This window comes from Miniopterus natalensis, chromosome 4 (genome assembly GCF_054644295.1).
Source record: "Miniopterus natalensis isolate mMinNat1 chromosome 4, mMinNat1.hap1, whole genome shotgun sequence".
Lineage (NCBI taxonomy): Eukaryota > Metazoa > Chordata > Mammalia > Chiroptera > Miniopteridae > Miniopterus > Miniopterus natalensis.
Genome location: NC_142084.1, coordinates 8,571,598 through 8,584,651, shown reverse-complemented (window position 1 = coordinate 8,584,651; position 13,054 = coordinate 8,571,598).

The window sequence follows — 13,054 nt, the reverse complement described above, 5'->3', positions numbered from 1 at the left end:
AGGGGAATTTTCCTGACATCCCAAAGGAATGTTATTGTAGATGCAAAAAACAGACAGGCTTAGTTAAGGTGAAGACTGACTTTTGTCAGGGAAGATTCTAGCCTAGGACATGACTACCTACCATAAACCGCTTTTAGTTAAAAAGTTTTAACTAAATTTTATGGTTACTTTAGGTCTCTGAGTTGGCAAGACCACCACACAAGCCTTCCCTGAGCTTGTCAGGTTAGTATGTGGCCCCTTTACATCCGCACTGACAAGGACCGAGGTGTGGCCAGCCCCCCCTTCTGACTTGGGGTCTGCCTGATAACACCTTGCCTGGGGCCCCCGGGCTGCCTGTAACAGAACCCTCTCCACAGTGGTGTTGCGTGGGTACAGGGCGGCAGGATTCAGTGCTGCCCTCTGGACCTCCAGAAGCTGTCAACCTGAAAAGCGATGAAAAGGCTCTGAAGGTACAGCTCAGGGGCCAGCTTGGTGACAAGCCCTTACAAGGACGGGATGCTACCCTTCAGGAAAGGTGTATACTCCAGATCAGTGAAGGAGACTTAGGGCTGTGTCTCCAAGAGGCAGGAGACAGGGGTGGGAAACACCCTAGCTTGTCATCACTCCGGACCCACCAGGGGAGCTTGGGTGTCCCATCCTGCAGCTCCAGGCTCTGCTGGTCCAGAGACCCGGCTCCCAAGGAAGAACACATCCTCCAGGAGACAACAGGAGTCCCCTTCAGCTTAAAGCAGCAGCTGCCACCTGGGCCCTCAAGCTCCTCATGCCAAGAGAGCAGAGAAAGGAGCCACTGTCCCGGCAGGAGGAGTTGACCCTGACCATCAGGGGAGGAGGGAGAACGCAGCAAGCACCCGGTGGGTCTCCTGGGGTGCCCCTTGGTGCAATTTTGGTGGTGAATGTGTTACTGGACTAAAGGGGTCTGTTTGTTTGAGCTCATCAGAGCCCAATAAGATACGGACAGGAGTTTGTAGCAAAGAAAGCAAGGGTTAGTTTCAGGAGGTGGCCCAGGCCTGGAGACATGGTAGCTAAAGCTCAAAGGCCTGGCTCCCCAGTGGGTTCCGGGGGATGGGTTATATAAGGGAAACATCATTAATTATGGTGACTACGAGAGTGCGGGTCATGGTCCCTACTGATTTGTTGGCACTAGGATGGCAGATATTGATCAGTGTGTCTGGTCCTGATGTCAGCCGTGGCATTGCTTCATCTGGTTTTACCACTTTTCTGGGCCTGGAGGTGAAACACATCTGAGGCCTCGATGTTACCTCTAGCTTGGCCTCAACAGCCCCAAGGCTTTGTTCCTAAGATTATTTGACGCTGGGCGAACCTCTCTGTCCTGAGGTCATAATGATTAAGGGAGCGGCTGTGCTAGCGAGGAGGCGGGTGAGGCAGGGTGCTGGGTGAGGCCAATTTGAATCAAAAGGAAAGACTGGAGAAAAGATCATAATAAAGAAGTGAAGTTTCTACGAGGTTACAAATGAACCAGAGTAGCCACCCTGCACTGGCAATACCCAGTGACCAGGAGCTCAGACCCCTCCAGGGGTATGTGTCTGGGTGGCCCTCCAGGTAAACTGATGTGAGGGCAACCTGACTGGGCACTGGGCGGGGAGGCAGTGAAGCCTGAGACCAGCCTGGCGGCCAGGCTCTTGCGTGTCCCGCTCACCTTCTTTTAAGGAAAAGAGATCAGAGGCCTGAGGCTCTGTGCACAGAAGAGTTGAACTTATGAGGCACGTGGGCCCAAGTGGTGCCCGATATGGACTCCCCCAGCCTCCCTGGTCACTGTGGGGTGCAGAGGCCCGACCTGCCGGCCCAGGGTGGGCTGAGGCTCGGGTGCAGCCACTTCACAGCTCAGACCCCTGCCCAGCCCTGTGCCCCTCACCTCTCTCACAGGTGGTGCCGCCAGGCCCCGTCCCCAAGAAATCCCAGCACACATTCTGAGGAGCTCACTCAATTCAAATGGAAGGTTTAAGTGTGTTTTTGTTGAGATGGTAAATTTATCAGCATTTCAAAGACTTGTGGGACTAAACATGTCAATTGAAAGCCCGCTCTCTTTCAGCCTCGGGAGGTGCCCGCAGGAACTAGAAAGGCTGTTTCCCAGCACTGTGGCTCCCCACGTGTGCAGGGGCTTCTGAAAATGAACACCTTCAGTGTCGTGGAGGTTTTCGTTCTGATTTTAAGCTTTATTAAACTCCCAGGTAGAGAATTTCAGTGAATGTCACCAGGGTCTTATTGGCTATGATGGTTCTCTCTCATTGATGTTTCTCTCTCTCCATCTCCCTTCCTCTCTCTAAAATCCATAAAAACATATTTTTTTAAAAAAGAACTTAATGGGATAATTATAGCCAACTGCAAATGTTACCAGACAGAGGACCTGGCCCTGAGCAGGTTTGCATAGGGCCAGCCTGGAGTGTGTGGGTTCTTGACTTCATGCAGGAAAAATTTCACAAGTCTAGGTGACTATGAGGACATGTTTATTAAAGCTGGGGACAGTGAAACAAGGAAGGGCTTAGCACAGAGGTAGCAATAAGAGAAACCTAATCCGGCTGCTTTAGCTTACTGGGAAGTCAGAGGAAAGGGGGCCTTGGAGCAGGTTCACGGGGTAACCCAGGATGAGCTGCTGCTGCAAGTCTCTTGGCATCCCTTAGAGTTTAGGAGATGCACACCTGGGGGGGCAGAAGTGGGGGGAGAAGAGGGGAAAGGGAATGGCGGGGGCGTGCTCCCCGGAGGGAGAACATGCATTTGGAGGGGTTTTAAAGGCTGGGAATTTAAGGGCGGTCTTAGGGGAGGACCTCAAGAATATTCATCAGTTTTATGCTGATGTGCCAAAATGAGATTTACTCCCCTAACTTCATCTGTCCTTGGTTGTGGCAGCAAATTGCACTAATTGGATTTCTGCTATCTGCATCTCTGAGTAGGGTGAGTTAGCTGTTTACCCTCTTGGGGAGGAGAAGTGCAAACCATTTACTCTAAGTTTCCTTGGCTGAGGGAAGATAGGATTTCCTAGATGGCTGCAAACTGCTTGTTTAACTGCCTCAGTTTCCCAGCTCCGCTTGTCCTGGCTGAGGAGCCTGTCTCACAAAGTAGAAATCAATGTGTAGTTGATCAAATAGTAGGTTCAAGCAATGGCTAAGCCTCCCTTCCGAGCCGGAGCTCTGCATAGACTCCTTTCTCCTTGACTTGCTGAAAATCAATGTTACCTTGTGGCAACCACATCTTGCTCTTGAATGGAGCCTCCCAAGTGGCGAACCCCCTTGATTGGCAACACTGGGCTCACTGAAGCTGGAAGTCAAGGTTGGTGGTGCTCAGCAGGCTAAGCAGCCATCTCGGACGGTGAATAAAGAGAAATTGAGTTTATTTAAGGAAAAGGGGCTGGGGGCTGGGGATACCCAAAGGGAAGGGCTACGCAGCACTGAGTCGAAGGGTATTGGGGCCACGATGGCGGCAAAAATATACTTGAGACGGTGAAACAAAGAAGAGCGCAGAAGAGGCAACGGGAGCCTGCTTTGTCTCACTGAGATGTCGGAGAAAGAGGGGGGCCTTGGAGACAGCGTCAGGGGGTGAGCCCCGGAGGAGTGCGGCTGCCCATTGCTCCCCTGGTTGAAAGTCTCCTGGGGTCCCCTGGAAGGGAAGAGGGGGGAAGGAGATGGTGCTGGCCTGCTCCCTGGGTGGGGAGTGCACACTGGGTCCTTCATGCGGAGCGTGTTTATCTTTCTTTAGGTGGGAATCTTAGGGGAGGTCTCAGGGGAGGGCCCCAATAGATATTCATCAGCTTTCCGGGTGGGCTCTTTCAGGGTCCTGGTCTCACTGATAGGTCGGGGCCAGGGCAGGGGGTCATGAGCCAATGTATCAGGTCCTGAGGCAGCCACAAGCCACTTGTGTGGTTTTCCTGTTTTTCTGGGCCCAGAGCTGAAATGCAACTGAGGCCTCGATGTTATCTTTAGGGAGGAAACACTCTGGGGGTCTAAATCCTTTGACCAGCCATATGCTGGGAGAGGATACGTGTGTGTTGTGTGTGTGTCCCCCCCAAAAACGTTCTTGTTTTCCCAGTTTTGCTTCTTGCTAGGCACCTGGGGCTTTCTGCCCTGCCGAGTTCCTGTACCTGGGTTAACCTGAGTTTCTATACCTGGCCCATCGTCCTTGCTCTGCTCATGTCTGTCTAACAGAAGCTTCATCTGCAATCGCAAAATGTTGGAATGTCGCAGATGCCCGTGAAGAGGATCATCAGGTCAACTGCAGTGTCCCCCACGGTGAGGTCCTTAGCCTCAGGGGGAAGGAGGAGGGGAGCTCGCTGAGCCGCCTGGCCTATGTCCAGGATATTTCATAAAGCCAGAAAAGCCAAACGCAGAAGAGCATGTGGAATATGCTATCTTTGTGGAGGAAAGAAGAAATTTTACATGTGTCTGCTCATTTGTACAAAAAGAAACACAGGGAAGATAAATCAGAAACTGAACCATGAGTTACTAGGGGTGTGGGTGGTTTGGGGCGGAAGGACAGAAGGAATGGGATGGGGGCAAAGGCCACTCCTCTGAGCAGACATTTGGAGCCATGCTAATATTTTCCTTTCTCAAAAATAATAAAATAAAATAAAATAAAATAATAAAATAAAATAAAGTAAACGAAATCAACACGGATGAGAGCAAATGAAGCAATGTTTCAGGTGAACAGCATTTGGACTACATGCCTTCAGGCTGGAGACAAACTGAGCTCTAAACAAATATTCCCCTCTAGCCAGTAGGTTTCTGGGGGCAAGTGGTAAAACTCTGAGACCGCCTGTGCAAATAAGTAAATAACATCGTGGACAAGGGGAGCCAGGTTTTTCACTGTTGAGCAAAGTTGGAGCTATAAATGTGAAAAGGGGAAAAGACAGCATGAACCTTGTATTTTAGATTTAGAACTAAAAATATCAGTGCAAACTTGTGGTTTTTAACATAGATAGTGATATATGTGAGTCTATGTATATATTTATACTTCTCAACACATATATTATATATAATAAAACATATATGTTATATACACAATATACATACACAAATATGTATGTATGTGTGCATGTATATACTGTTAAAGGAAAAAACCACCGTCCCCAATGGCATCCACTCGTGCGAAAGCCCATGATACCAAACCCAGATTTAATACCTGATCCAGCCCGGCCGGGTGTGGCTCAGCGGTCGAGCGTCGACCTAGGATCCAGGAGATCGGGGTTCGATTCCCGGTCAGGGCACATGCCCGGGTTGCAGGCTAGGCAGCCGGTCAATGACTCTCTCATCAGTGATGTTTCTATCTCTCTCTCTCCCCCTCCTTTCCTCTCTCTGAAATCAATAAAGATATGTTTTTTAAAAAAAAACCTGAACTAACTACAGTTTCAGCCTCTTAGTCAACCAGTGTGGAATTTTCTGGTCGAGCACCAGTAAGGTAATCTGTCCCTTAGGCCCTCCCCACCACCCACCCCTCATAGATGGGGTGATACCTCACTGTGGTTTTAATTTGCATCTCCCTGATGATTAGTGACCTTGAGCATTTTTTCATGGCTCTTGGCCATCTGTGTGTCCTCTTTGGAGAAGTGTCTATTCAGGTCCTTTGCCCATTTTTTAATTGGCTTGTTTGTCTTCCTTTTGTTAAGTTGTATGAGTTCTTTATATATTTTGGGTATTAGCCCTTTATCAGATGACTCATTGGCAAATATGTTCTCCCATACAGTGGGCTTCCTTTTCATTTTGTTGATGGTTTCTTTTGCTGTGCAGAAGCTTTTTATTTTGATGTAGTCCCATTTGTTTATTTTCTCCTTTGTTTCTCTGGCCCTAGGAGATGTATCGGCAAATATATTATTACAAGAGGTGTCTGAGATTTTGCTGCCTATGTTTTCTTCTAGAATTTTTATGGTTTCACATCTTACATTTAAGTCTTTTATCCATTTTGAGTTTATTCTTGTGTATGGTATAAGTTGGTGGTCTAGTTTCATTTTTTTGCATGTACCTGTTCAATTTTCCCAACACCATTTATTGAGGAGAGTGTCTTTACTCCATTGTATGTTCTTGCCTCCTTTATCAAATATTAATTGACCATAGTGGCGTGGATCAGTTTCTGGGTTCTCGGTTCTGTTCCACTGATCGATATGTCTGTCCTTGTGCCAGGACCAGGCTGTTTTGATTACAGTGGCTTTGTAGTGTAACTTGATATCTGGTATTGTGATCCCTCCAACTTTGTTCTTCCTTCTCGGGATTGCCGTGGCTATTCAGGGTCTTTTTTGGTTCCATATACATTTTTGAAGTGTCTATTCTAGACCTGTGAGATACGCCATTGGTATTTTAATAGGGATTGCACTGAATTTATAGATTGCTTTGGGTAGTATGGACATTTTAATGATGTTAATTTTTCCAATCATGAACATGGATATTCTTCCACTTGTTTATATCTTCCTCTGTTTCTTTTTTCTGTGTCCTGTAGTTTTCCGAGTACAGGTCTTTTACTTCCTTGGTTAAGTTTTTTTCTAAGTATCTTATTTTTTAGTTGCAGTGGTAAATGGGATTGTTTTTTAGTTTCTGTTTCTGAGAGTTCATTATTGGTGTATAAAAATGCCATCGATTTCCGGGTGTTAATTTTGTATCCTGCTACCTTGCTGAATTCATTTATTAAATCTAGTAGTTTTTTGGTGGAGTCCTTAGAATTTTCTATGTACAGTATCTCCAAATAATGACAGTTTTACTTCCTCCTTTCAATTTGGATGCCTTTTATGTTTTCTTCTTGTCTGATCACTGTGGCTAGGACTTCAGTAGTATGTTGAGTAAGAGTGGTGAAAGTGGACATCCTTGTCTTAGAGGAAATGCTTTTAGTTTTTGCCCATTGACTATGATACCGGCTGTGGATTTGTCATATATGGCCTCTATTATGTTGAGGTATGATCCTTCTATTGCTGAGAGTTTTTATCAAAAATGGGTGTTGGATGCCCAGCCGGGCGTGGCTCAGCGGTTGAGCGTCAACCTAGGATCCAGGCGATCAGGGTTCGATTCCCGGTCAGGGCACATGCCCGGGTTGCGGGCTCAATCAATGACTCTCATCATTGATGTTTCTCTCCCTTCCTCACTCTCTAAAATCAATATTAAAAAAAGTTATATATGGATTTTTTTTATTGTGTTGGGGTTCAGCGCCCCTAATGCCTGAGTTGTTCAAGGGTCAATTGCATTTACTTCTGAGGGGATGTCTAACATGCCACTGAATAGCGACTTCCCTGAGGGGACAAGCCCCTGACCCTGCGGAGGTGTGTGTCTCAGCACTTCCTGATTATCAGGTTAGTTCACATGATGTCATCAGTACAGTGAAACAATGTGATATTGGGGTCCAGACAGTAAAGTTTCCTCTAAACTATATATGACAGAGTGGGGCAATTAAAATAGTCCTGGGAAATACTACATTTGTTATGGTGTCCATCCATGCGAATACAAAATTCCTCTAACCCTCTTTTCAGATAGAATAAAAAAGAACATATACCATGGCTGCGCATCTCAAGCCCATGTTACCTGCTCAAATAATATACCGCATCTGGTACAGCAGGAAGGGCAGGGGAACCACATTCTGGATTTGTCTGGGCTTTCTTGTGTTCTCTGTCCCACACCTGCTTCCAGCACACAACAAGTCTCATCCAAAAGACCTGAGAGAGGGAGGTGGGAGCTTCGGTTGCAGTGCCCCTGGAGGCAATGTAACATCTGGTTGTTCCACTATCAGAAAAGCTAAGTTTGATGAGAGGTTCAGGTGCTAAAAGCCTGTCTCCTCCCTCATAAAGTTCCCTTCCAGCTGACCACTATGGGTTTTAAGAGCTGTTGATCATTTAGATCTATGATGTCATCATAGGTTCATTCCTACTTCATATATTATCTAGAATTCATCTATAAAGAAAAAGTTTTCCCTCATCTACTATTTACTTACCCTGATATACAGTGTGAAAAAACAAACCAGGATAAGTGCTCTATTGTGCTCAGCCAGAGTGGCTCAGTGGTTGAGCATGGACCTATGAACCAGGAGGTGGAGGTTCAATTCCGGGTCAGGGGTTGTGGGCTCCATACCCAGTGGGGGCGGCCGATCGATGACTCTCATCATTGATGTTCCTATCTCTCTCTCCCTCTCCTTTCCTCTCTCTGAAATCAATAAAAACATTTTTTTTTAAAAAAATGCTTTATTGTATGTGTATATATGTTTTTTAATTTTATTTATTGCTTCGAGAGAGAAATCACTTTGTTGTTCCACTTATTTCAGCATTCATTGGTGGTTTGTTGTATGTGCATTGCCTGGGAATTAAACTCACAACCTTGAAATATTGGGTCAATGCTCTAACCAACTGAGCTACTCATCCAGGGCCTATATATAGGTATATATTTTATTTATTTATTTATTTATAGATTTGAAAAAAAAATTTTTTTTACTTTTTAAATTTATCTTTATTGTTGAGAGTATTACAGGTACCCCATTTCCCCCCCCAATTGATCCCCTCCACTTCCCTCCCACCCGCTTCCCAGACCTTCACCCTGTTATTAACTGTGTCCATGGGTTATACATATAACTTCTTTGGTTAATTTCTTCCCACCCTCCACCCCTCTTCCCTCTTTCCTCTGAAATATGATTGTCTGTTGCATGCGTCAATGTCTCTGGATTTACTTAGTTCATCAGATTCTTTTGTTCATTAGCTTCTTGTTAAAGAAGACCCTTCAACTTTTCCTGTAGTGCTGGTCTGGTGGTGATGAACTCCTTTAGCTTTTCCTTGTCTGAGAAGCTCTTTATCTGACAGTCAATTCTAAATGATAGCTTTGCTGGGTAGAGCAATCTTGGTTGTAGTTCCATGTTTTTCATCACTTTAAATATTTCTTGCCACTCCCTTCTGGCCTGCAAGGTTTTTGTTGAGAAATCAGCTGACAGTCGTATGGGGGCTCCCTTGTAGGTAACTAACTGATTTTCTCTTGCTGCTTTTAAGATTCTCTCTTTGTCTTTAACCTTTGGCATTTTCATTATGATGGGTCTTGGTGTGGGCCTCTTTGGGTTCCTCTTGTTTGGGGCTCTCTGAGCTTCCTGGACTTGTAAGTCTATTTCTTTCCCCAATAAGGGAAGTTTTCTGTAATTATTTTTTGAAATAGGTTTTCAATTTCTTGCTCTTTATTCCCCTCTTGTACCCCAATAATACGAATGTTGGGCTGCTTGAAATTGTCCCAGAGACACCTTACACTATCTTCATATTTCTGGATTCTTTTTTCTTTTTGCTCTTCTGGTTGGGTGCTTTTTGTTTCCTCATGTTCCAAATTGCTGATTTGATTCTCAGTGTTCTCTACTCTGCTGTTGATTCCATGTAAATTATTCTTTATTTCAGTTCCTGTAACCTTCATTTCAAGTTGGTACTTTATTATGTTATCGATTTTCTCAGTTATTTCCCTATCCATCTGCTTAAACATCCTTATAACCATTATTCTGAACTCTCTATCTGTTAGCTTGCTTGGATCTATTTCATTTAGTTCCTCTTCTAGAGATTTCTTCTGTTCTTTCCTTTGGGACATGTTTCTTTGCCTCCACATTTTGGCTGCTTCCAGGTGTTTGTTTCTATGTATTAGGTAGAGCTGCTGTGTCTCTTGGAATTTGTAGAGTGGCTTTGTGTAGTAGGTGTCCTGTAGGGTCCAGTGGCTCAGCCTCCCCAGTCACCTGAGCTGGGCCTTCTAGGTGCTCCCCTGTGTGGGCTGTGTGCACTGTCCTGTTGTAGTTGAGCCTTGGTTGCTGTTGGTGTCACTGGGAGGAACTGACGCCCAGGCCAATCAGCCGTGAGGACCAGCTGCATCTACAGCCAAAGAGCTGCTGTGCTGGAGACACCCCTATGGAGCAGGATTTACTTCAGTGGAGCTTTGGTGTTCAACAAGTGTGCCCCTTGAGTGTCATTCGTGGATGTGGTAGGGCTGTAATACAGTGTGGTCAAGTCTGACCACCAGGTGCACTGTCCCTGGGGCCTCCCGGGAGGTGCAAAGTCAGCCTGTGCCAGTGCCTTGCCCAGGGCCACCCAGCATAAGCTACACAGCAAACCGTAGTTGGCTGCTACATGTGCTGGGCTTGGAGGTGTCCAGGAGAGGCCAAGCTATGAGCCAATGCAGCTGCCGCTAGTGCCAGGCCTGGGGCCGCTTATCAAGTTGTATGGGGCCTGCTGCTGCTTGTTTGAGAGATTTTAGGAAAGTCCTAAGCATGAGGCTCGAGAGGCCACTTGTACAGAAAAGCCCCTGGAAATGGCCCGGATGAGCTGCAGGTGGGGAGGGGCGGGGCCTCCGGGGATCACGGGCGGGGCCAAAGGTGAGTCAGGTGCTGGCGACTCAAACATGGCGCCTGCCTGCCGGCTGTGTGCGGGGAGGACTCGCCAAAGGAGCCATGGCCTCCGCCAGCCCTTCTGCCTGGGAGGAAGCCGCCCTCCGCCTCTCGCCCGGATCTCAGGCAGGTTAGTTCCCCCCCGAGTGTCCCGGGTCCTTTCAGGCTGCTCCCGGCGCCGGGTCAGAGGGAGCGTCCGAGTGAGTCCGCGCCGGGCCCTTTAGAGGAGCTGCTGGGGCTCCCGCAGCCTCCGCGACCCTCAGGGACAGACCCCGCTGGTTTCACAGCCTGCAGTTGTGGGGACATCTCTTCCCGGCCCTGGAGCCCTGGGCTGGGGGCCTGCTGTGGGGCTGGGACCCCCTTGCTCCTCCGGGAAACCTCCGCCACCGAGATTCCCTTCCGGGTTTCTACCGTGGCACCAGGTGTGGGCCCGCGGCCCCGTCTCCGATTCAGCCCCGATCCGCCCGCGTCTCCGCCCCTCCTCCCTTCTCGGTGCTTCTTCAGCTCCCTGGTTGTGGGGCTTCTGTTCAGCCGGATCTCAGGAGGCTCTGAGTGATGGTGGTTCTGTATTTTAGTTGTAATTTTGATGTGGTTGCGGGAGGAGGTGGGGGCAGCTGTTACCTGGCCGCCATCTTGCTGATACCTCGGTATATATTTTAAATTTCTTTTTATTGTGATGTTTTGACATCTTAAAAACCCTTTCTGCCTGGGGGCAGGGTGCCCCTCCCAGGGCTAGCCCATTCTGAGAGCGAGCAAGTTGAGCTGGGAGCAGGCCTTTGATAGACAAGCTAACCAATCCAGAGCCAGACCTCCTCTATCCAACCTGTACACTATAGGAAGTAGTATTCCTCTGGCCTACTCATCCCATGGCTAAGTGCCAGAAAACTAGGGATGACCCCCTACAGTTAGAGCCCACTAAAATTATTAATTTAGCAGGTCCTAAACTGCTGACCCTGTCCTGCCTTGCATTTCCACTGGAAACGCCAGCAGTGGCTCTGGCCCAGACTTTCCCTCTTATTCCTGTCTTCTGCCCCCTGCCCACCCTGGTGCTTTCTCAAGTAGCCCTGTGTCTCTAGGACCCATTAATATAATAAAGCTTGTTCCCCTGAGCCTCTCCTATGTCCTCTTGTGGCTGCACATGACGGACCATTTCATAAAAGAATACAAAATAAATGCTTATTTCTTTACCTTTTTTTGTCAGTTATTAAAGGAATAAGTTAGTCCTTTAGCAACCTCCAGAGGTGTCCAGGGAAGTTTTTAACTATCATTACAAATTCATGAATGTTTAAATAAACATGTATTTGATATGTCTCAATAAATTGCAACCATTATTCTTTATTGCTGCACAAATTATCCCTTCTATTCTGTGTTTGTTTTTTGTTTTTGTTTTTAAATATGTCTTAATTGATTTCAGAAAGAAGAAGGGGGAGGGAGAGAGAGAGAGAGAGAGAGAGAAACATCAATGATGAGAGAGTCATTGATCGGCTGCCTCCTGCATGCCCCCTGCTGGGGATTGAACCTGCAACCCAGGCATGTGCCCTGACAGGGAATCGAACTGTGATATCCTGGATCCTAGGTCAGTGCTCAACCACTGAGCCACACCGGCTGGGCCTATTCTGTGTTTTTAATAATAATAATGATGAAGTGACAAAGCATGGGCTTGAAGCCCATGAGAATAAGAAAATCTGACCAGAATTCAATTACATTGTCTTGTTTTCTATTTATGAAAATAAACTTGTTATGAAAACAAGATATTGATTTTATTTTAATGGTGGTGATGTCAAGTTTATTTTAAAGATTTAAAGAAAAATATCAATAATCCTCAACACTTACTAACAAACCAAATCCAGCAACATATAAAAAGGATAATACAGCCCGGCCGGTGTGGCTCAGTTGGTTGAGTGTCATTCCATGTACCAGAAGATTGCCGGTTCGATTCCCGGTCTGGGCATGTTCTTGGGTTGCAGGCTCGATCCCCAGTATTGATGTTTCTCTGTCATCAATGCTTCTATCTCTCCCTCTCCCTGCCTCTCTCTGAAATCAATAAAAACATATTTATAAAGACAATAAAAATATAAAAATAAAAAGGATTATGCACCATGACCAAATGGGAATTACACCAGGAATGCATGGTTGGTTTAACATTCAAAAATTCATTGCTGTAACACACTATTAAAATAGAAAAAAGAATAGGCATATGATCATCTCAATAGGTGCACAAAAAGCATTTAACAAAATCCAGTACCCTTTCATTATAAAAACAGTTGATAAACTAGGACGAGAAGGGAACTTTCTCAATTTGATATAACACATCTATCTACAAAGCCCACAGATAATATCATGCTTAATGGTGAAAAACTGAAATGCCTTGCCCGAGATCAGAAATACCATGAAGGCTTTTGTCACATCAAGAGGGCCATGCCAGGGCCATTAACAAGAAACTGAAAAGGAAGCAAAAAGAAGAAGTAAAACTATCTCTACTTGCAGATGGCATGAACTTGTGTATAGAAAATATTGAGAAACCCATTACATATGAATAGAACTAATAAACAAGTTCAGTAAGTTTGAAGGATACAAGATCAACTCACAAAAATTTGTTGTATTTCTTTATACATCTGAGAACAAAACCCTTCCATTTACAATAGTATTAAAAGGTATAAAATATTTAGGAATAAATGTAACAAGAAATGTAAAACTTATACTCTGAAAACTATAAAACATTGTTTTGATATAAATTAAA